This window comes from Epinephelus lanceolatus, chromosome 17 (assembly GCF_041903045.1).
Source record: "Epinephelus lanceolatus isolate andai-2023 chromosome 17, ASM4190304v1, whole genome shotgun sequence".
NCBI classification, from domain to species: domain Eukaryota; kingdom Metazoa; phylum Chordata; class Actinopteri; order Perciformes; family Serranidae; genus Epinephelus; species Epinephelus lanceolatus.
Window position 1 is genome coordinate 40,089,808 of NC_135750.1, and position 25,897 is coordinate 40,115,704.

General features: G+C 42.6%; 1 protein-coding gene and 1 pseudogene across 1 annotated transcript in view; one reads left to right on the plus strand and one right to left on the minus strand.

Moving 5' to 3' along the window:
• Positions 1-25,897, minus strand: part of kcnk18 (potassium channel, subfamily K, member 18) — a 139,123-nt gene that overhangs the window by 12,564 nt on the left and 100,662 nt on the right. The window lies entirely within an intron of this gene.
• Positions 2,662-2,781, plus strand: LOC117258994 (5S ribosomal RNA; annotated as a pseudogene).

Consider the following 25,897-nt stretch of genomic DNA (forward strand, 5'->3'; position numbering starts at 1 on the left):
TAATTTTATGTTATTGTATATAGTCCACTTTGCACTCTGTTCTGGTGGCATGTCTCTTGCGTTGCCTATTTACTACTAATGCACCATTTCATGTTCCGGCTGCGCGTTCATGAACCCCAACACCCCCCCCCCCCCCCTCCTCTCGGAGCCCTTGGCCCTCCCTCCCTATGAAAGGCTACAGCCAGTGAGCAATGGCAGCGCGTATTTTCGAAATGAAATGGCAGAAAGCGGAATGTCCACCTGAAGACGACCAGGATCTGACATTACCTCTAAAGAAACAACGGTTGTTGGTGAAGAAGTTGTTGGATAAAGAAAGGGACAGAACCCGGATTTACATTGGCCTTACATTTCCAAGGTGGAGAGCACTGCAAGAGCTAAAGGGGCTACAATTTGACTCGGAGCTAACTCTTCTTCTCCTGGACAGGTACAACATAAAGTCAAATGTCTGTTTTAATTAGTGTTACAGTAACATTAAGCACGTCGCTATGTCGATTCAGTTAAATTTAATGTTACAATCGTAGCATGGGTTAATGTCCGGAGCTTGAGTTATTAGCGGCTCGGTCCCAGCAATGGGTCAGGCATTACTGTTGTGTTAGGTGAGTAGCCTGGCAGCCCAGCTAACATTTGCAATTAGCATTGTAAAATATAGCCCGGCGGGCAGCCTGGCGGCTGTTGATAGCTATTCCTCTGCCTACTTCAATGATGATAGTACCTGTAATATGCAATATATTTGCTGAAATGGAGGCGAGGCTCAGTGACTAGAAGAACTGGTAGAAGCGCTCCATAGCTGCAAGTTACTCCAGTACCCGTAGTAGCTCTAGTGCTAACTCTGGGAGCTAACGCTAACATTCCTGTCTTCTCCATGAGCTGGAGCCGGGAGCCTGAGACACCGGCTCCGGCTCCCGGAGAAGAGTTGGAACGTTAGCATGGCAGCCGACTAGTGCTAATGCTAACATCCCCACGCTTCTCGGAGCTGAGAAGCAGGCTCCCGGAACGTTAGCATGGCAGCCGACTAGTGTTAACGCTAATGTCCCCATGCTTCTCGGCTCTGGCTACTGACTGACTGGCAGAGAAGCATAGGGACATTAGCACTAGTTGGCTGCCATGCTAACGTTCCAACTCTTCTCCGTGAGACTGTGAGCCTGGTGGGCTCCTGGGCTCCCGGCTCAGTTGGAGTTGGAGCGTTAGCTGGGAAGCCAAGTAGTGCTAACGCTAACAGGAAAGCAGGGAAATAGCTAAACACAGCAGAGACAGAGAGTGAGTGAAAGACATCGCTAACTGCTAAACTAAGCCAAACTAAGTTGGCTGTTTAGGTTTTATTTCCTCGCCCCTGTGGCGAGTGAATCTGCCTGCAGTGAAAGCGGGGCTAACTGGTGCTTCCTCCTCATGCTCCACTTCACTCAGCTGCCAGCACAGCCATCCGTTTGGATCCAACCGGAGCACCGAGCCCTGGTTTGTTATTCAGGTTAATGTGCAAAGAAGCAGCGGGTATATTGGGCAGCTGAGTGAAGCTGAGCAAAGCGGAGCCTGCGGAAGAAACACCGGGACCGTCTGGATGTGGTAGTCCGTGGAGATGCTGCGGCGCTCGGCGGCACAGATGAGGCGAGTGGGGGGGTGGGGGTGGGGGGTGTTGGAGAGCAGAGGTAGAGGGAGTGGCTCGTGACACACTTTGCTTTGGTCTACAGGCAGTGCACAACAGGAAACCTAGCGGTGAAAGGATTTTGCTTTTTGCCCCTTTAAGTAATTTGTTTACATGTTCAGTTTCAAATGCAAAACTTGTGTTTGTGCAATATGCTGTTTGTATTTGTGCAAGAATGCCTCAACTTTTTAATACTGGCAGTAAATAATTGCTATTTCACAGAGCACTGGTTTCCTGCCGTTTGTGTTAAATTGTATTGGGATAGTTACTGAAACTGGCTTAATATGGCACAGCCCCACCTACAATATTTTTCACCAGCTGCCACTGCAACTTAGGAGTGGCAAAATACAAGTACAATTACCAAAATAGTGACTTACAGACAACATTCAAGCTAAACATGAAAGCTCTTTCTTCATGAACATTTTAAGGTGAGGCTCTGTTTTTCTGTTGTACTAAAAGGCATAAGATTCTGTCTGGATCCCTTGGTTTTTGTGCCTGTTTTTTTTTAATATTTTGAGTGTCCTGTGCATGCTCTGTGTTCCATTATGTTCCAGTAGTCCTGCCCAGCATGTTAACCCTTGTACACATTTTTTTATGTCTAACCTCATCAGCCCTGCCAAAGCCACTGTTCTTTAAGTTCTTTGTGTGTTTGTTGTCGTCATTCCCAGTGTTAAAGTCTTATCTGTGCACCTCAGGTTCAGCCTGTCATATAGAGCTTTTCCATTGGTACTTTTGGCTGCACTGAGTCAAACCATGCCGCACTAATTTGCGTTTCCATTGTCAGTTTGGACCATCCCCAGAGTCAGGCCAAAAACATGCCTGACCACCTTCATGCGGGCAGTAGTGAGCCAACTGCAACCAACCAAGGAATCGTGTTAAGTTACGGCTGATTTAACCCAATATTTCCTTATTTTGCTGCTTCACAATAAACACTTTCAAATAACAAAGTAATGGGGGGCCAACCAGATTTCTGTGTCAGGGGTCCCGGTTGATACCCTATGTGTTCCTGCATTGTCCTGTCTGCTTACGGCCATACCACCCTGAATATGCCCGATCTCGTCCGATATCGGAAAGCTAAGCAGGGTCAGGCCGGTTCAGTACTTGGATAGGAGACAGTCTGGGAATACCTGGTGCTGTAAGCTCATGTTCTGCTTCTGGGGCGCTGCTCCGCTGGCGACCTGGGATGTAGTGCTGCGGCTGCATATTGCACTTTTTGCATTTATTTATGTTTCCACGTTATTTTCTGTTGTTACATGTAGTCCGTACAGTCATTGTGCAATTAGCATTACTGGTGTCTAAGTTTAGTCAACGTGACAACGTGGACGCCAGAGCTAACGAACGCCAGCTAGCATTCAGTAGCTGGCCGACTGCTACATGGTGGCAGTGTACTGGTATGGTGAAGAAGTCCAGTGCCTAAAGGGGCAGCAACAGAGAGGCCTGAGCCGAGCAGTTGGCCAGTCAGCCGGAGAAGGTAGCCCCTTTACGTGGGGGTGGTGGTGTGTCGCCATGGGAGGAGCAGGATCATCCAGAGGGTAGGCACCGATGGCCGCAGCCTAGCAGCCGGACTCCATGTGGGAAGGCAGCCCCTGACCAGCCCCCTGGTGGAGGTGTGTCGCCACAGGAGGAGCAGTGACATCCAGCGGGTAGGCACTGACGGCCGCAGCCCAGCAGCTGGACTCCATGGGGAGAGGCAGCCCCTGACCACAGTGGTGGAGGTGTGTCGCCACGGGAGGAGTAGTGACATCCAGCAGGTAGGCACCGATGGCCGTGGCCTAGCAGCTGGATCATCAACCGGACAGCTGGGCAGCTTGTCACCCCAGCGACTGCACGACCGGTCACGATCCACCTAACGAAGCTCCTGGTCCACAGCAGTGGAGGTGGGGCGTTCGAGGATAATACAGCGTCCAACGGGTGGGTGCCGAGAGCAGTAGCCCAGCAGCTGCACACCACAGCGACAGCTCTAAGCTCGGTAATGACACAGCCATGACGGTGCTCCTGACCCTGCTAATTCATCTTCTGGTGGTGGGTGAACTTTCAGGGATGATCTTATCCCCATCATCCCTGCAGGTGGAATGTCACCTTGTCTATTTCATCCCCCTCCTTCCCAGCAGCAGCAGCAGCAGTGTCCACATAAACCTCTTTACATCCTGTTCTCCACATCTGCTATGCCGACGTATTGCGGTAAGCGAGTTGTGTCATTTCCGGTGTTTCTGTGACAGCGTCTCTGTACTGCTCTGGTGAATTCTAGTAGCCTGCTTTCTCACTTAAGTTGCTTTAACGTCTACTTCAAGTCTTAACCCACACTGGTTCTGTTTAAGCACTTATAGCTCTCCTCCTTTCTATGACTTTCTTGCTAATCTCTTAGCTGTTGTTTGCATGTTACTAGCCTTGGTAGCTACATTAGCTTTACAGTTAACGATGGCTTCTCCCTCTGCTCTTTCTTGCTCGGTGTGCCAAATGTTCAGTTATGCCTCTGCCTCCTTTAGCGACAGTGGTAATTGTAATAAGTGTAGCCTATTTGCTGCGTTGGAGGCAAGGCTTAGTGAATTAGAAGCGCGGCTCCGCACCATGGAAAAACATTCAGTAGCTGCGGTAGTTAGCCAGCCCCCTGTAGCCGGTGCAGAGCCACATAGCATAGCCTTAGCCTCTGCTAACTGTCCTCCGGTAACTCCCGTTCAGCTGCGAGGTTGGGTTACGGTTCGCCACAGGCACAGCTCCAAGCCGAAGCCCACAGCTCACCACCAGCCTGTTCACGTTTCCAACCGCCTTTCCCCACTCAGCGACACACCCGCTGAGGATAAAACTCTGGTTATTGGCAGCTCTATTCTGAAGAACGTGAAGTTAGCAACACCAGCGGCCATAGTCAAATGTATCCCTGGGGCCAGAGCCGGCGACATTGAATCTAATTTAAAACTGCTGGCTAAAGCTAAACGTAGATTCAGTAAGATTGTTATTCATGTTCATGTTCATTTAATTGCTGGCTGTCCAGGTGGTGTCCAGCAAACAATGTGGGTTTCGTTAATAATTGGCAAACTTTCTGGGGAAAACCTGGTCTTACTAAGAGAGACGGCATTCATCCCACTTTGGATGGAGCTGCTCTCATTTCTAGGAACCTGGCAAACTTTATTAGTAATTTAAATCCCTGACAACCCAGAGTTGAGACCAGGACAGAGACTCGCAGTCCTATACGCCTCTCTGAGCTTCTAGTTCAGTTACCCAGCCATAGTTTTCATAGTTTTATACAAACGGTGTCTGTCCCCCGACCACCTAAATTATTTAAATCTAAAATTAAACAAAGAGGAGTTGTGCATAACAACCTCATAAAAATTAAAACCTCTTCTGTGAATTAAATGCGGACTGTTAAATATCAGGTCTCTATCATCTAAAGCAGTGTTAGTAAACAAATTAATATCAGAATATCATATTGATTTACTCAGTCTCAGTGAAACCTGGCTGTGTCCAGATGAATATGTTAGTCTAAATGAATCCACTCCTCCCAGTCATAATAATACCCACATTCCTCTAGGCAGCAGCCGAGGAGGGGGAGTTGCAGCCATTTTTAACTCTAGTCTGTTAATCAGCCCTAAACCTAAACTAGATTATAATTCATTTGAAAGCCTCGTTCTTAGTCTTTTACATCCGACCTGGAAAACCTCGCAGCCACTTTTATTTGTTATAGTGTACCGTGCTCCTGGCCCGTATTCTGAATTTGTATCTGAATTCTCAGAGTTTTTATCCAGTTTAGTTCTTAAATCAGATAAAGTTATTATTGTAGGCGATTTTAACATTCATGTCGACGTTGATAATGACTCCCTGGCTACTGCGTTTATCTCATTATTAGACTCCATTGGCTTCAGTCAGGCTGTACATGAACCCACTCACTGTTTTAACCATACTCTCGATCTAGTTCTGACGTACGGAATTGAAATTGATAACCTACAAGTCTTTCCACAGAATCCCTCGCTATTGGATCATTATCTGATTACTTTTGAATTCTTTTTACTAGATTACACGCCACTCAGCAACAGTTACTATACTAGATGTTTATCAGATAGTGCTGTCGCAAAATTTAAGGAAAAGATTACTCCGCCGTTAAATTCAATACCAAGTCCCTCAGTAACAGAGGTTTCCTGTACCGACTTTGATCATTTTGTCGATAGCGCCATAGGCTCGCTGCGAACAACACTTGACTCTGTAGCTCCTCTTAAAAAGAAGTTAAAAAAGCTAAGAAAGTTCGCTCCTTGGTATAACTCTCAAACCCGTAAGTTAAAACAAATATCGCGAAAACTTGAAAGGAATTGGCGATTAACCAAACTGGAAGAATCTCATTTAATCTGGACAGACTCAAAACTTATAAGAGGGGCCTCCGCAAAGCCAGAGCAAACTATTACTCAGCATTAATAGAAGACAATAAGAACAACCCCAGGTTTCTTTTCAGCACTGTGAGCCTTGTATTCCTTTAGCCCTTAGCAGTAATGATTTTATAAGCTTTTTTAATGACAAAATTGTAACTATTAGAGGCAAAATTCATGACCTCTTGTCCTCAGATAGTACCTATCTAATCTCAAACACAGCTGTAAAACCTAATATATACAGTACAGGCCAAAAGTTTGGACACACCTTCTCATTCAATGTGTTTTCTTTATTTTCATGACTATTTAACATTGTAGATTCTCACTGAAGGCATCAAAACTATGAATGAACACGTGGAGTTATGTACTTAACAAAAAAAGGTGAAATAACTGAAAACATGTTTTATATTCTAGTTTCTTCAAAATAGCCACCCCTTGCTCTGATTACTGCTTTGCACACTCTTGGCATTCTCTCAATGAGCTTCAAGAGGTAGTCACCTGAAATGGTTTTCCAACAGTCTTGAAGGAGTTCCCAGAGGTGTTTAGCACTTGTTGGCCCCTTTGCCTTCACTCTGCGGTCCAGCTCACCCCAAACCATCTCGATTGGGTTCAGGTCCGGTGACTGTGGAGGCCAGGTCATCTGCCGCAGCACTCCTTCCTCACTCTCCTTCTTGGTCAAATAGCCCTTACACAGCCTGGAGGTGTGTTTGGGGTCATTGTCCTGTTGAAAAATAAATGATCGTCCAACTAAACGCAAACCGGATGGGATGGCATGTCGCTGCAGGATGCTGTGGTAGCCATGCTGGTTCAGTGTGCCTTCAATTTTGAATAAATCCCCAACAGTGTCACCAGCAAAACACCCCCACACCATCACATCACCTCCTCCATGCTTCACAGTGGGAACCAGGCATGTGGAATCCATCCGTTCACCTTTTCTGCGTCTCACAAAGACACGGCGGTTGGAACCAAAGATCTCAAATTTGGACTCATCAGACCAAAGCACAGATTTCCACTGGTCTAATGTCCATTCCTTGTGTTTCTTGGCCCAAACAAATCTCTTCTGCTTGTTGCCTCTCCTTAGCAGTGGTTTCCTAGCAGCTATTTGACCATGAAGGCCTGATTGGCACAGTCTCCTCTTAACAGTTGTTCTAGAGATGGGTCTGCTGCTAGAACTCTGTGTGGCATTCATCTGGTCTCTGATCTGAGCTGCTGTTAACTTGCGATTTCTGAGGCTGGTGACTCGGATGAACTTATCCTCAGAAGCAGAGGTGACTCTTGGTCTTCCTTTCCTGGGTCGGTCCTCATGTGTGCCAGTTTCATTGTAGCGCTTGACGGTTTTTGTGACTCCACTTGGGGACACATTTAAAGTTTTTGTAATTTTCCGGACTGACTGACCATTTCTTAAAGTAATGATGGCCACTCGTTTTTCTTTAGTTAGCTGATTGGTTCTTGCCATAATATGAATTTTAACAGTTGTCCAATAGGGCTGTCGGCTGTGTATTAACCTGACTTCTGCACAACACAACTGATGGTCCCAACCCCATTGATAAAGCAAGAAATTCCACTAATTAACCCTGATAAGGCACACCTGTGAAGTGGAAACCATTTCAGGTGACTACCTCTTGAAGCTCATCGAGAGAATGCCAAGAGTGTGCAAAGCAGTAATCAGAGCAAAGGGTGGCTATTTTGAAGAAACTAGAATATAAAACATGTTTTCAGTTATTTCACCTTTTTTTGTTAAGTACATAACTTCACGTGTTCATTCATAGTTTTGATGCCTTCAGTGAGAATCTACAATGTAAATAGTCATGAAAATAAAGAAAACGCATTGAATGAGAAGGTGTGTCCAAACTTTTGGCCTGTACTGTATTTAGATTGCTTCTCCCCAATTTCTCTTCAAGAATTGACCGCAGTAATTTCTTCATCTAAATCATCAACGTTTCTCTTAGACCCCATCCCAACTAGGCTACTTAAGGAGGTCTTTCCTTTAGTTAACACTCATATATTAGATATGATCAATATATCCTTATTAACAGGCTATATACCACAGTCTTTTAAGGTAGCTGTAATTAAACCTCTACTAAAAAAGCCCACCCTGGATCCAGAGGTGTTAGCCAACTATAGACCAATATCTAATCTTCCCTTTATGTCAAAGATCCTTGAGAAAGTAGTCGCAGACCATGATAATAATTTATTTGAGGAATTTCAGTCAGGATTTAGAGTGCATCATAGCACTGAGACAGCACTAGTTAAAATTACAAATGACCTTCTGATTGCTTCAGACAAAGGACTTGTCTCTGTACTTGTTTTATTAGATCTTAGTGCGGCGTTTGACACAATTGACCATCAAATTCTACTGCAGAGACTGGATCACTTAATTGGCCTAAAAGGTTCTGCACTGAGCTGGTTTAAATCTTATTTATCTGATCATTTTCAGTTTGTTGACGTTCACGATGAATCATCCTTACTTACCAAAGTTTGTTTTTGAGTTCCGCAAGGTTCTGTGCTCTGACCAATCCTATTTACTCTATATATGCTTCCTTTAGGTAACATCATTAGAAATCACTCTATAAATTTCCATTGTTACGCGGATGATACTCAGTTGTATTTATCGATGAAGCCAGAAGAAAGTAATCAATTAACTAAACTCCATAATTGCCTTAAAGACATAAAAACTTGGATGAGCACCAATTTCCTGATGTTAAATTCAGACAAAACTGAAGTTATTGTTCTTGGCCCCAAACAACTCAGAGACTCTTTATCTGATGACATAGTTTCTCTAGATGGCATTACTTTGGCCTCTAGCACTACTGTAAGGAGTAATATTTGATTAAGATTTGTCTTTTAATTCTCATTTAAAACAAACCTCACGGACTGCATTTTTTCATCTGTGTAATATTAGGCCTATCCTGACCCGAAAAGATGCAGAAAAATTGGTCCACGCTTTTGTTACCTCTAGGCTGGATTACTGTAACTCCCTATTATCAGGTAGCTCTAGTAAGTCCTTAAAAACTCTTCAGCTAATTCAGAATGCAGCAGCACATGTACTAACAGGAACTAAGAAATGAGATCATATTTCTCCTGTTTTAGCTTCTCTGCACTGGCTCCCTGTAAAATCCAGAATTGAATTTAAAATCCTACTGTTAACTTATAAAGCTCTAAATGGTCAAGCTCCGTCATATCTTCAAGAGCTCATAGTGCCATATTATCCCACCAGAACACTGTGCTCTGAGAACGCAGGGTTACTCGTGGTCCCTAAAGTCTCCAAAAGTAGATCAGGAGCCAGAGCCTTCAGCTATCAGGCTCCTCTCCTGTGGAATCATCTTCCTGTTGCGGTCCGGGAGGCAGACACCGTCTCCACATTTAAGACTAGACTTAAGACCTTCCTCTTTGATAAAGCTTATAGTTAGGGCTGGCTCAGGCTAGCCCTGTACCAGCCCCTAGTTAGGCTGACTTAGGCCTAGTCTGCCAGAGGACCCCCCTATAATACACCGGGCACCTTCTCTCCTTCTCTCCTTCTCTCTCTCGTATTCTATTTCTGCATCTTGCTAACTCGGCCATTCTGGATGTCACTAACTCGGCTTCTTCTCCGGAGCCTTTGTGCTCCACTGTCTCTCAGATTAACTCATATCACAGCGGTGCCTGGACAGTGTGACGTGTGGTTGTGCTGCTGCCGTGGTCCTGCCAGATGCCTCCTGCTGCTGCTGCCATCATTAGTCATTAGTCATACTTCTACTGTTATTATACATTTATGACTATTGTCACACATGTATACTGCCAGATATTAATACATACTTTCAACATATTGTACCACAGTAGCCAGAACTATAATATTATTACTTTCAATAATGTTGTTGTAAGCTACTGTCATTTCCTGCATCTCTCTCTCTCTGTCTCTCTCTCTCTCTCTCTGTCTCATTGTGTCATGCGGATTACTGTTAATTTATTATGCTGATCTGTTCTGTACGACATCTATTGCACGTCTGTCCGTCCTGGAAGAGGGATCCCTCCTCAGTTGCTCTTCCTGAGGTTTCTACCGTTTTTTTTCCCCGTTAAAGGGGTTTTTTTGGGGAGTTTTTCCTTATCCGCTGCAAGGGTCATAAGGACAGAGGGATGTCATATGCTGTAAAGCCCTGTGAGGCAAATTGTGATTTGTGATATTGGGCTTTATAAATAAAATTGATTGATTGATTGATTGATATTCTAGAGAGGCGCTGCTTGCTCTGTGGGACAAAAGCAAAGCACCCCCAGACCATCTGCCAGAGTACATAAGAGCGAAGCCAGCAACGAAATCACAGTGGAGAAAGAGGGGCAGGAGAGGGGGCATCAGACAGCTGCTCTGCAGACGCGGTAACAGATCACCTCTGCCCTCAGTTACACTAAGCAACATAAAGTCATTGCACTGTAAAATGGATGAGCTCTGGGTAAACAGAAGATATTGCCTTCAATATAGTGAAACGAGCGTTATCGCACTGACAGAGACATGGCTCCGTCAAGAAATCCCAGACTCGCTGGTGGAGCAGGAGGGCTTCTACTGCGTCCGTGCGGACAGAAATGACTCATCAGGGAAATCAAGAGGTGGGGGGTTAATTGTCTATGTAAGTAATAATTGGTGCAAGCAATTTACAGTAAGACAGAGTCTGTGTGGTCCTGATCTGGAGCTTCTATGCATACCTATGCGTCCCTTTTACCTCCCTAGAGAGTTTGGCAATATTATTACGTGTTTAGCATACATCCCTCCTAGTGGTAACGCCAGTAGAGCTGCTAATCTTATATCTGAATGTGTTCACTCCCAGCTCCCAATGTTCTCCGGGGGCCCCGGTTTTTGTACTTGGGGATATGAACCATTGTAAACTGGAGCCAACACTACCGGGGTTTCAACAATACGTAAAGGGTGTCACCAGAAATTCAAAAACACTGGATTAATGCCTTCTGCCTTCAGGTCATTTACCCTTAACTCGGATCACTCAATGGTGCATCTTATGCCCACTTATAAATAAGCGCTCAAGTCGACCAAGCCCCAACACAAAACAGTGCTTTATTGAGGACAGCACAGAAAAACTGAGGGGCTGCTGGGTCCTGGTATCATCGGATAATTCGTAATTCAAAAAGCCAAAAAACGGTAAATCTGTTATTTGATTCAAAACAAAAAAAAACGAAAACCGTTTTTGGTGTCAGAATCAAATAATGAAAAACCAATTAAACCCAGCCCGTTTTTGGTTTTTGCTGATTCATTTTATCCATATTCCTTTTTGGACTGAATATTGAACAGGTCTGCGGACATTCAGCCAATTCGTTTTTGCATTTGAAACCAAAAATAGAAGTCATGTGGTTTTTTCCTTTTTCCATTTTAAACCAAAAAACGAAAAATGAAACCATGTGATCTATTCCTTTTTATTTCCAAACTAAAAACCAGAAAACCAGTTTTGGTTTTTGCAAATTCCTTTTTTCATTTCTCATTTGGGACAGACAGTAGTGCAGTGGACAAACAAGAAGCGGAAGTGAAGTGTAAAAATGTCAAAATAAAATCCAAGAGGGTAGAATCATATATATACAGTATCTTACATAAGTGAGTACACTCCTCCCATTTTTGCAAATATTTCATTATATCTTGTCATGGGACAACACTATAGAAATGACACTTTGATATAACTTAAAGTAGTCAGTGTACAGCTTGTATAGTAGTATAGATTTACCTTCCTCTGAAAATTACTCAAAACACAGCCATCAACATCTAAACAGCTGGCAACATAAGTGAGTACACCCCACAGTGAACATGTCCAAATTGTGCCTAAAGTGTCAATATTTTGTGTGCCAACCATTATTATCTAGCACTGCCTTAACCCTTTTGGGCATGGAATTCACCAGAGCTCAAAGGTTGCTTCAGGAATCCTCTCCCACTCCTCCATGATGACATCATGGAGCAGATGGATGTGAAGACACCTTGCGCTCCTCCTCCTTCAGCTTGAGGATGCCCCACAGGTGCACAGGTGAGTTTAGGGCTGGATACATACTTGGCCAGTCCATCACCTTCAGCTTCCTCAGCAAGGCAGTTGTCATCTACTAGGTGTGTTTTGGGTCATTATCATGTTTGGAAAACTTGATAATAAAAACTTGCAGCCCAGTTTCTGAAGAGGGGCGATCATGCTCTGCTCTGAATTCATGTTTCCCTAAATGAACCGAGCTCCCCAGAGCCGGCAGCACTCATGCAGCCCCAAACCATGGTGCTGCCACCACTACACTTGACTGTAAGCATGGGACAGTTGTCTTGGTGCTCTTCACCAAGGTGCCTTGCCTACAGTCAAGTATAGTGGTGGCAGCATCATGGTTTGGGGCTGCATGAGTGCTGCTGCCACCACTAGACTTGACTGTAGGCAAGGGACAGTGGTCTTGGTGCTCTTTCAGCATGTGTGGCACCTTGGTGAAGAGCACCAAGACAACTGTCCCATGCTTACAGTCAAGTCTAGTGGTGGCAGCATCATGGTTTGGGGCTGCATGAGTGCTGCCGGCTCTGGGGAGCTCGGATCATTTAGGGAAACATGAATTCAGAGCAGAGCATGATCGCCCCTCTTCAGAAACTGGGCTGCAAGTTTTCATTATCAAGTTTTCCAACATGATAATGACCCAAAACACACCTAGAAGATGACAACTGCCTTGCTGAGGAAGCTAAAGGTGATGGACTGGCCAAGTATGTATCCAGCCCTAAACTCACCTGTGCACCTGTGGGGCATCCTCAAGCTGAAGGTGGAGGAGCGCAAGGTGTCTTCACATCCATCTGCTCCATGATGTCATCATTGGAGGAGTGGGAGAGGATTCCTGAAGCAACCTGTGAGCTCTGGTGAATTCCATGCCCAAAAGGGTTAAGGCAGTGCTAGATAATAATGGTTGGCACACAAAATATTGACACTTTAGGCACAATTTGGACATGTTCACTGTGGGGTGTACTCACTTATGTTGCCAGCTGTTTAGATGTTGATGGCTGTGTTTTGAGTAATTTTCAGAGGAAGGTAAAGCTATACTACTATACAAGCTGTACACTGACTACTGTAAGTTATATCAAAGTGACATTTCTATAGTGTTGTCCCATGAAAAGATATAATGAAATATTTGCAAAAATGGGAGGGGTGTACTCACTTATGTAAGATACTGTGTGTATATATATATATATATATATATATATATATATATATATACAGTACAGGCCAAAAGTTTGGACACACCTTCTCATTCAATGCGTTTTCTTTATTTTCATGACTATTTACATTGTAGATTCTCACTGAAGGCATCAAAACTATGAATAAACACATGTGGAGTTATGTACTTAACAAAAAAAGGTGAAATAACTGAAAACATTTTTTATATTCTAGTTTCTTCAAAATAGCCACTCTTTGCTCTGATTACTGCTTTGCACACTCTTGGCATTCTCTCCATGAGCTTCAAGAGGTAGTCACCTGAAATGGTTTTCCAACAGTCTTGAAGGAGTTCCCAGAGGTGTTTAGCACTTGTTGGCCCCTTTGCCTTCACTCTGCGGTCCAGCTCACCCCAAACCATCTCGATTGGGTTCAGGTCCGGTGACTGTGGAGGCCAGGTCATCTGCTGCAGCACTCCATCACTCTCCTTCTTGGTCAAATAGCCCTTACACAGCCTGGAGGTGTGTTTGGGGTCATTGTCCTGTTGAAAAATAAATGATCGTCCAACTAAACGCAAACTGGATGGGATGGCATGATGCTGCAGGATGCTGTGGTAGCCATGCTGGTTCAGTGTGCCTTCAATTTTGAATAAATCCCCAACAGTGTCACCAGCAAAACACCCCCACACCATCACACCTCCTCCTCCATGCTTCACAGTGGGAACCAGGCATGTGGAATCCATCCGTTCACCTTTTCTGCGTCTCACAAAGACACGGTGGTTGGAACCAAAGATCTCAAATTTGGACTCATCAGACCAAAGCACAGATTTCCACTGGTCTAATGTCCATTCCTTGTGTTTCTTGGCCCAAACAAATCTCTTCTGCTTGTTGCCTCTCCTTAGCAGTGGTTTCCTAGCAGCTATTTGACCATGAAGGCCTGACTCGCGCAGTCTCCTCTTAACAGTTGTTCTAGAGATGGGTCTGCTGCTAGAACTCTGTGTGGCATTCATCTGGTCTCTGATCTGAGCTGCTGTTAACTTGCGATTTCTGAGGCTGGTGACTCGGATGAACTTATCCTCAGAAGCAGAGGTGACTCTTGGTCTTCCTTTCCTGGGTTGGTCCTCATGTGTGCCAGTTTCGTTGTAGCGCTTGATGGTTTTTGCGACTCCACTTGGGGACACATTTAAAGTTTTTGCAATTTTTCGGACTGACTGACCTTAAAGTAATGATGGCCACTGGTTTTTCTTTAGTTAGCTGATTGGTTCTTGCCATAATATGAATTTTAACAGTTGTCCAATAGGGCTGTCGGCTGTGTATTAACCTGACTTCTGCACAACACAACTGATGGTCCCAACCCCATTGATAAAGCAAGAAATTCCACTAATTAACCCTGATAAGGCACACCTGTGATGAGAAGGTCTGTCCAAACTTTTTGCCTGTACTGTATATACAGTACAGGCCAAAAGTTTGGACACACCTTCTCATTCAATGCGTTTTCTTTATTTTCATGACTATTTACATTGTAGATTCTCACTGAAGGCATCAAAACTATGAATGAACACATGTGGAGTTATGTACTTAACAAAAAAGGTGAAACAACTGAAAACATGTTTTATATTCTAGATTCTTCAAAATAGCCACCCTTTGCTCTGATTACTGCTTTGCACACTCTTGGCATTCTCTTGGTGAGCTTCAAGAGGTAGTCACCTGAAATGGTTTCCACTTCACAGGTGTGCCTTATCAGGGTTAATTAGTGGAATTTCTTGCTTTATCAATGGGGTTGGGACCATCAGTTGTGTTGTGCAGAAGTCAGGTTAATACACAGCCGACAGCCCTATTGGACAACTGTTAAAATTCATATTATGGCAAGAACCAATCAGCTAACTAAAGAAAAACCAGTGGCCATCATTACTTTAAGAAATGAAGGTCAGTCAGTCTGGAAAATTGCAAAAACTTTAAATGTGTCCCCAAGTGGAGTCGCAAAAACCATCAAGCACTACAACGAAACTGGCACACATGAGGACCGACCCAGGAAAGGAAGACCAAGAGTCACCTCTGCTTCTGAGGATAAGTTCATCCGAGTCACCAGCCTCAGAAATCGCAAGTTAACAGCAGCTCAGATCAGAGACCAGAGACCACTGGTGCTCTTCCTAGCACCAGTGTTTTAAGTGAAAAGCTTGAGCTCTGTTTCACATTGGATTATAATAGTTGGTGTTATAGTCAGGACATTGAAAATAACTGTATGGCATCAATAAAATCTACATACCTGAGACGGGAAATGTGTTTTAATATTATTTTTTTAGTTGTTTTTTCCCCCATTTGTTCCCATTTATTCCTGTTATTGCTAATTTGTATCATACCTAAATGTATATCTATTCTATGTCTACATCTATAACAATCTCCACTTAATTTAGCATCCCCACCCCCACCGGCGCACACGCTCCCACTGAGGAAACACTGGAGTTAAGAACTAAACTATGATAAATGACATAAAATATTAAGATGTAAGCCTAACATAAAATACTTTCGTCATTAAATAAATTAAAACATATAGCCCACAGTAGATAAAAGTAGAACATGCTAAAAGTAAATACAAGAATAGGCTAAATAGTATCTAAGCAATAAATAGTGTCTAAACAATGATAAATTGTATCTAAGTTATCTATTAGGATACCATTCCACTCTGTAAATAGATTTTAAAATTTCAATATAATTTTAATATTATTTTTGCTTATTTCATTATTGTTATTATTGGTTTTACTTTATAGTAGTATTGCATTATCTGAGGATGACTCATTTTAGTAGCTATCTACAGTAAAAAAAGAAACAAAAATCATTTTATACACTGGGCCAAAAAACAACCTGATCTCACAGAAATAGGTGAAATGACCATGACCTCTTAACACCGCATTCCGTGGTGGCAGCACGAAATGGGTTGAAATTACCACGGAAACAATGCCAATGTAAAGTCACTTAGGATCCACTGTAGTGGTGTACACACGGATTCCCTGATTCAATAACTTCCTGTATACACACAAAAACATGAAAGTGTTCTTGCAAATATATTCCTCTGTTATAATTTCCCACCAATAATAATAATAATAACAACATGATAGTTCGGCTGTAGACCTACTAGATATTTGATATAGGTCTATTCAAATATTCAGTCCCAAAAACGCCGTTTCTACAGTACTAGCTAAATGATCTGAAATTAACCATCATCCTTACTTTTTCTTAACATAGTTCATCTAGATGCAGTGTCATTATTAGTTCGGCTTTACTAGATATTAGATATATTCAGTAGATGTATCTTTTTACGACTATTTTACATCAAGCCGCAAAAAAAACTACTGTCCCAAAAACGCCGTTTCTAGAGTACTATCTAAAATATCTAAAATTAGCCAACATCCTTGCTTTTTCTTAACATAGTTCATCTAAGTGCAGTGTAATAACTAGTTCGGCTTTACTAGATATTAGATATATATATATATATATATATATATATATATAATCTTTTTACAACCCTATTTAGAACCCTACATTGCAAATCAGAAGAACTACAACTATGTTCAATCTTCAACCTGAAGAAGAGGGCTTTCAGAGGTGGCAACAGGGAGGAGCTGAGGGACATTCAGAGGGAGCTGAGTGCAAAGATCAATGAGGCTAAGGACGACTACAGCAGGAAGCTGGAGAGGAAACTCCAGCAGAATAACATGAGGGAGGTCTGGAGTGGTATGAGGACCATCACCGGTTACAGACCAACTAGCAGTGGAGCTGATGGTAGTGTGGCTAGGGCCAATGAGTTAAATCTGTTCTTCAATAGGTTTGACACTGCTGCCCCAGCCCCTGTTGGCTCTCCTGCTGACTGTCTCCAGCCACCACCACTTCTGACCCCCCCTCCTCCTCCTGATAGCACCTCATCCAACTTGGTGAGCCCCTCACACCCATCCCCCACTCCTCACACCTCCTCTGGCTCCCATGCTACCTGCCCTCCTCTCACTTTGGACTCCAACTCTCCCCCTCCTCAACCTGCACTCTTTACACCTCTACATGTTAGGAGACAGCTGAGCAAACTCCCCGCTGGTAAGGCTGCAGGCCCTGATGGTGTCAGCTCACGGGTTCTCAGAGCCTGCGCCGAACAGCTCTGTGGAGTGCTTCATCGTGTCTTCAACATGAGCCTGTGCCTCCAGAGGGTCCCTGTGATATGGAAGACGTCCTGCCTCGTTCCAGTGCCAAAGACGCCGCAGCCCAGCGGTCTCTCGGACTACCGACCGGTGGCACTGACGTCATATATCATGAAGACCCTGGAGAGACCTGTCCTGGAGCAGCTCAGGCCTATGGTCAGGCCGCACCTGGATCCCCTCCAGTTCGCCTACCAGCCCCGGACTGGAGTTGAGGATGCCATCATTTACCTGCTGAACTGCATCTACGCCCACCTGGACAAACCGGGGAGCACTGTGAGGGTCACGTTCTTTGACTTCTCCAGTGCTTTCAATACCATCAGGCCTGCTCTACTGGGTGACAAGCTGACGGCGATGCTGGTGAATCCCCCCTTGTGTCCTGGATTGTGGATTACCTCACTGGCCAACCACAGTACGTGCGCTTGTGGCACTGTGTGTCAGACACAGTGGTCAGCAATACTGGGGCCCCACAAGGTACTGTCCTCTCTCCTTTCCTCTTCACCCTTTACACCACGGACTTCAGCTACCAGACAGAGTCTTGTCATCTTCAGAAGTTTTCTGATGACTCTGCTATAGTTGGATGTATCAGCAAGGGTGAGGAGGCTGAATACAGGGCTGTGGTGAATAACTTTGCCTCATGGTGTGAGCTGAACCACCTGCAGCTCAACACAACAAAGACAAAAGAGATGGTGGTGGATCTGAGGAGAACAAGGACACCAGTGACCCCAGTTTCCATCCTGGGGCATAACGTGGACATCATAGAACACTACAAGTATCTGGGTGTTTTCATTGACAAATATAGCCGCGAGCAGCAATCTGCGGGTTCTAACCTGTTCCGCCCCAAACCAGCCACCGTGACCCTCACCACCCACTGTGACCCTCATCTGCCGTAGTGCAAGATGTTCCCACTCTGTCCCTGAAAGCTCCAAGCAATACATACTCTTTCCAAGTCACACATTTCTTGAAATCGGGTTTTCAGCTAGCCTACATGCTAATAACATTTGTGGTATACTTTCACATAGAGACTCCATTTGAACATCAAAACATAAATTGAAATTTTACCTATTGATGCGTATTTCAAAGTTTCAATAGGTATTTTAATGTTTAAGCAATCACAGTTCCATGATCATGATAATTTTGGGAGAAATCTGGAGATAATAATGGATGTGTATGGGAGAGGCTGTAAAATATTCTGTAAGGCTAAAGACACAGATGTGAGTGTACTATTATGATTTTACCTAAATGAAGGTAAGTGAAAGTTCAGACAGGAAGACCATCTCTTTACGTAAGTATACCACAAAGCCACTTCTCTGTTTTCCCACTATCCTCTTGCTCCACCCTTCTTCACATATTTCAACAAGTCACAGTCTGCCAGCCTCTCCCTGTTCTCTACCAATCCGTCATTAGCTGTCAAATTTCTCTCTCTGCTGTCATCCAGCTGTCATTTCAGCAAAACTCCCAGCCCACCTCCACCCCTGCACCACCTCCATCAAGATACAGACTGTCTTAATCTGGATCTTCAAATGAGAAGTTCCCTCATCCGGTCACCTCAAGATTCCCTACCTTCCCCAGTGTCTAGGCCGGGGGGTGGGGGTAACTTCTTCAGTTGCAAGTTTCTCATCCACAGATCAGTTTACTCAGCTGGTCTCCTCCCCATGGTCTAAGTGGCAAATTATCAAACCATTCTAAATATATTTACGTGACCTCAAAAGTCACATAACTATAGCAACATGTGCACATGCAGGCTTTTTTATTCAAACATGACATAATAGCTTCATTTGCATGAAGTGGTATTATGTGGTATTGAGGGTCCGTGTACCTTTTGATAGTTTGATATTTTGTTTTCAAAACTGGAATGAGTATGTGGATGAACTCCACCAGCAAGCCAGAGAAGCTTTTAAAAATTGGGTTATCGCTGGTAAATCAAGGCATGGACCTGAGAGTGAAATTTAAAAGAAAGCTGTTGCTAGGTTCAAATATGCAGTACATTATATTAAGAGGAATGAACTGACTCTGAGAGCAAATGCATTGGCTAGGAAGATGCAACAAAATGATGTTAATGATTTTTGGAATGAAGTCAAGATTATGAATCATAGTAAAATACCTTTGTCCTCCAGTATGAAGGGGGTAAGTGGCAGTGTAAATATTATGGAATTATGGAGAAGACATTACATGGAGCTTTTTAACTGTGTTAAAAGTGATGTTTTTACTGTTGGCGATGTATCTCATGATAATGTGGTCATAAGGCCTGATGATATAAGTTACGCAATTGGGAAATTGGCTTTAAACAAATCCTGTGGCCTTCATCTGATCTCTGCAGAGCATTTGAAATTTTCATGAATGAAATTTTCATTTTCAAGAATGAATGAATGAGTGAATGAATGAACTAGAAAATTTCACATGAAATTTTGAGTGTGCCTGATGCTCGCTGCCAACTAGTATCCCCATAGCAATATGCTAATTATTAATAGCAGTAAATGTATCACTGTGTGTCTGTGTGTGTGTGCATGCCTGAATGTGTGTATGTTCACGTGCTGTCGCACGTTTGTGTATGTGTGAGTCTGTTTGTCTGTCTGTGTGTATATCCACTTACAGATAGAAAAAACAGCTTAACTTAACAGCTAAAAAAGACTGCAGTCTAAAATGTCCAAGATGGACACAGAAAGACAGAGACAGACAGACCCAGACAGGCAGACTGACACATATGTAATTACCTCTGTATGATGAGGCTTTAACTGCAAAGAAGTCAGGTTGCTGAAATATTCAAATTTGACTGTGCTGTGACACACAGACGATTGGCCGAACGGCTGGAGTTGATTCAGCCAATCACCGGTTGGCAATGGCACAGTCAAATTTAAATACACCAAGAAAAGGCAGAAACTGAGCCAAAAGTTCCTCTCAAACTCCAACTGTTTAATGAAAAACCGTAAGTGCTACAGCTACAAAAAGCACACCGTGAGCGAGAGGACAGGATGCGGATCACAAAGGTGTAAATTTCATTTCTGTGGTGTGAAAAATGAGGCCAGAGCCATGATGGACATAAGTGGAATGGTCTGCTTTCTTCCAGAAATTTGGGCTCTCACTTAACATGGGAGTGAATGGGGCAGTTGGTTGGACTTGTTGTCCTTTTAGACCACCTGCAGCCAAAACCCTAAATCCATCTTCTTCAGCGGTCGCACCTCTGCGACCGGAACGGCTTTTCCTACAATTTGGTGTACAATTTGTGTATGTAGAGTGAACGATGTGGCCGCACCAGCGAGTTTAAGAGAAAATTTCTTGATGATTTCAGAGGTGCTGTGCACTCTAGCGATGACATCACCCACTCTAACTCTCAACATTCCACGCAATACACACCCATTATAAATTCTGAGAAGGGCTGAAAATGTCATGATTTTTAAACAGCTGGTGTAGAAAAACTAAAAGAGATATGGAAAATATGAATCAGTCACTGAAAGTCGATTGCAATGTCAACATTTCAGAGTTGGAATGGAGTTTCTACGTGAATGTATGAGTTCGTGAAGTGTGGGTGAAGATGAGTGAGTTTGAAGGATTTTCTCATTGACTTCCATTATAACCAAGTTTCAGAAAACGCTGAATATTTTGGAAAGTTTGAATGGGATTGAAAAGTTGAATCATATGTAAAAAGTCAAGGAATTGCTGAATATTTTCCAGTTTGAATGGAGTTTCTAGCTGAAAGTATGAATCCGTAGTTACCGTTTGAAATTTTGTGATTTTTGAAGATTCCATAATTCATTTTCAATGGAGAAAACGGTTTGGCGGTGGCACCCCCTATGTGCCAATCTCAAAATCTTTTTTTGGGTGTGTTCTTGGTCCCCTTCTGATGATATTTACCCAGTTTTGTGACGATCGGAAAAAGGGTTAACATTTTACAGCCGATATTCGCTAAGCCCCGCCCTTTCCAAGGACACTTTGCTTGACGGCAGCCGTGTTTTTCGTCCGATCTTGCTCATTTATAATAGAAATGAGTGTCTCGGTCCCCCGATGCCTCATACCAAGTTTGGTGTTGATAGCACAAATATTTCAAAAGCTTATTCATTTTACTGTTTTTAACATTATTAAAATTAGCAAAAATTCTGTAAGTGCGGCATTCATGGTGCAAGAGGCTTTTTTGTAGAGGACTATCAGGAGGATGTGTGTGTAAAATTTCAAGTCAATAGCACTTGTGGTGCGGCGGGCAGAGCCTTTCAAGCTTTACACTCTATGTTATAGCGCCCCCATAAGGCCGATTGGGACCAAATTTTTTGAGCAGTATTTGGATGTCATTTATAGTCCATGTACCACGTTTCATGTCCCTAGGTCCTTCCAGCTGGTCATAAATTAATAAAACGCAAATTATGACGGTTAATGATGAATAGGCCACGCCCACTTTCACCTATCAACATGGCACTCAAGATATGAGTTAATAGCCACCCCTAGAGCATGCATACCAAATTTGGTGAAATTCCATCCAATGGTCTTTGAGATACAGATGTGTGGCATTTATAGCGCCCCCTATAGGCTGAGCTCAAAATGCTTTGGTAGGCAGCTTCCAAGTCTCATTGTGGACCTACTCACCAAGTTTGGTGATGATAGGTCAAAGGGTGTGGGAGTTATGGCCAATCAATTCTAAGCACCGCCCACAGCAAAGATTCATTGGTCCGTGGCGGCCATGTTTTTTGATCAATCTGGCTCATTTATAATAGAAATGTGTCTTGTCATCCCCCAAAGCCGTGTACCAAATTTGGTGTTGATGGAGTCAAAATTGTAAAAGTTTATGTCACTTTACTGTTTTTCAAATTATGCAAATTAGCAAAAAATCTAGTCAGGCGGAGCTTAATGGTCCCAGAGGCTTTTTTGTAGAGCACATTGAGCTGGACCTGTGTGTCAAATTTCAAGTCAATCAGACTTATGGTGTGAGGGGCGTGGCCTCCCAAAAAAGTCATTTTTAAGCCTTAATTACAGCGCCACCATGTGGCCGACTGGGCTCATATTTTAATAAAAGTTGATGCACATCATTTCCAATCATTGGGCCAAGTTTCAGGTTTCTGGCTTATTCCAGCTCACGGGAATTTGAGCTCAAGCGGCAGACAACAAAAAATAATAATAATAATAATAATAATAATAAACCGGTACAATCTTAGAAGGGTTCTACCCCTTCGGGGTTAGAACCCTAATAATAATAATAATAATAATAATAATAATAATAAACCGCTACAATCTTAGAAGGGTTCTACCCCTTCGGGGTTAGAACCCTAATAATAAACCGGTACAATCTTAGAAGGGTTCTACCCCTTCGGGGTTAGAACCCTAATAATAATAATAATAATAATAATAATAATAATGATAATAAACCGGTACACTCTTAGAAGGGTTCTACCCCTTTGGGGTTAGAACCCTAATAATAATAATAATAAACCAGTACAATCTTAGAAGGGTTCTACCCCTTCGGGGTTAGAACCCTAATAAACCGGTACAATCTTAGAAGGGTTCTACCCCTTCGGGGTTAGAACCCTAATTACTCATTCTTATTTCATTTATAACGCTAAAACCATTTCGTTGTATATTGTATATACTTCAGAATGTCCACTTTAATATTTTATTTTATTTTAATGTCTACTTTAATATTTTATTTTATTTATTTCATTGTCTATTTTAGTATCTTATTTATATCTTCATCTTTATCTCTTGTTTCCATTCATGCTGTATTTCTATTTCTACTTTGCACGGAGTATTGGAACAAAAACAATTTCCCCCCGGGGATTAATAAAGTATACTGAATCTGAATCTGAATGTTGCTGATATGTATCAAGCTGCATGGCGCGGTCCCAGGGAATTGTAGTTTTTAAAAAAGAAAAGTGTTTTTCCTAGATTTGGAAGTTGTAAATACTGAATTGAGAGTACACTGTGGACTTTAAGGGGATGGTAAACACACTTGTGTAATCAGTTTTTAAATATCTAATTTCTAAATGGGTGAAAATTAATTTTATCCATGTTTTACCCATATCTGACAGCACCCCCAGTTGTTGACTACACTCACATGATAGTTGAGGTCAAGAGCTCTCTATAACAGTTGGTACCATGTCTGTACCCCCTTTCCTTGCTGAGTTATAAGCCTGCAAACATGCACTGAGGTCAAGGTTCAATGGTGAATGGCTGAAAGCAGGAGCCATGTAGAATCTTCATACTGACATATGTTACTCTCCAGTTTGAGACCTTTCCAATGATGTATTTGGTTTAGATTTTTTCATTTTTTGGACACAAGCCATGCCAGGTGTAGTTTCAGAGAGCACTTTGAAGGCCCAGTGTATAAAATGATTTTTGTTAGTTTCTTTGCTTGTTTTTTCTTTTTACTGTAGATAGTTACTAAAATGAGTCATCCTCAGACAATACTACTAAAAAGTGAACCAATAATAACAATAATGAAATAAGCAAAAATAATTTATATAATTTAATTATATTGAAATTTTAAAATCTATTTACAGAGTGGAATGGTAGCCTGGGATGCTAAATCAAGTGGAGATTGTTATAGATGTATACATAGAATAGATATACATTTAGGTATGATACAAATTAGCAACAACAGGAATAAATGGGAAAAAATGGGGGAAAAAAACAACTAAAAAAATAATATTAAAACACATTTCCCGTCTCAGGTATGTAGATTTTATTGATGCCACACAATTATTTTCAATGTCCTGACTATAACACCAACTATTATAATCCAATGTGAAACAGAGCTCAAGCTTTTCACTTAAAACACTGGTGCTAGGAAGAGCATTGTGATTTCCATCAGTCTTCATCACTGCTGCTCCTGTTGCTGCTCCTGCTGTTTGTTTGTTTTTTTAAATAAGATTATCTATGTGGCCTGTTGCTTTAAGGCAGCATGAAGTGGGGAAGTAGAGAATGGGGGAATGACATGGGCCGCAGGCTGGGATCTAGCCCGCGACCGCTGCGGCGAGGCGGTGCCTCTGTGCATAGGGCCTGTGCATGCTGCGTACAGACTACACTCCTGACCAGGTGATGAAACCGGCAGCAATAGGGGCGTCGATAGCTTAGTGGATAGTGCCGACGTGGTGTAGGAGTGTAGTCTTCATCACTATCCCCGCTGTCAAGACAGCTGTCGTCACTTTTGACTGGTGGAACCCTGGTTTGAAGTCCACCTGGTCGCTTTCCATAGAACATTGATGCATCCATTTTGTTTTGTGTTGTGGAAAAGTACAAACAATGCATTTATATGCCAGCATGCTGCTTTTATAATGTTTATAGAAATTAACTAGAGTGGCGTTTCCCAAAGAAAATGCATGTGGGTGCTGAAATCCACCTAAAAACAGCATTATTTCTATGCTGCCATTATGGCTGAATGTGGCGAATTCGTGAGTCGCGACAAACAAAAATCTTCAAATAACGTAAAAATTGCCACATGCAGTCTATTCCAATAACTAGCTTTTAATAACTTTTGATCAGCATGGTCTCAGGGGCTGAGGCTGCCGAGCAACCAGGGGCTGCGGGGAGATCCAGGGCAGGCATGGATTGGTGGTGTAAATGTGGGGCTTACTGGCCACTTTATTAGGTACACCTGTGCAATCTAATACAATCCAATACAACAGCTCTGCCACACATTCTACGTTTACAAAGCTTTTACTTTTTCAGCTTTTGTCAGAAAGGTGATTATTCTACTTTATTACTGAGGTCGTAGTGGGTGGTGTTATTGTACTGGAGTGCAATATATTTAAAAGTGTTCCTAATATTTGTCCCCCTCAATTAGACAAAATTAGGAGGCCACCCCAGTACACCACCACCATTCACTATGACCTCAATAATAAACAAAGTAGAATCACCACTTTCTAGACGATGTCAACAATAACCGAAAATGTATAAGCTTCGGGGAAAAAAATCATGGTATAGTCTACTGGATTGCATTAGATTAGACAGGTGTACATAAAGTGGCCAGTGACTATATGTTACATACATACTGTATTTCCTCAAATAGTAGCCGGGGCCACTATTAACAAAAAAATAATTTGGGACCAGGCTACAAATAGGGGCAGGCTACTGTTTGAAGGAGGCTTTTAATAAAAGAAAAAAAAAATCACAGCCAAATTTGAAAATACAAATACTGTATTTTTTTTTAAATTGAAACAGCAGAAATATTTATGTAAACTTGTCTTTACAGTAAAAAAATTTTTTTTCTAGTATTACAAAGAAAGTACTCTATTATTTACAGTAACAAACTTTACTTTAACAGTAAAAATAGTTTTTGGTGTTTTTGTAAATCACCACTATTTACTATTTACTACAGCACAGTGTACTAGTTGTCCTGCCTTGAAACAGTGAATCATCTCATCCTCTGTCCCATCTGCAGCCACCGTGATGCCACACACTTTACAAGACAACATGCCACAAATTAATTTGAAAACTAGGCTACATTCATAATTATAACTTTTTATCTCACATTTTTGATTAGGAATGGCGATTTTTTTCCATTACTGGCGAAAATGGGCTTCCATAGATAAAAAGATGGTTACAGTAAAAATATCAGTGCCAGAGGCGGTCCTGGCTAGTTTTACGCCCTGGGTGAACCATCCCTCGGCGCCCC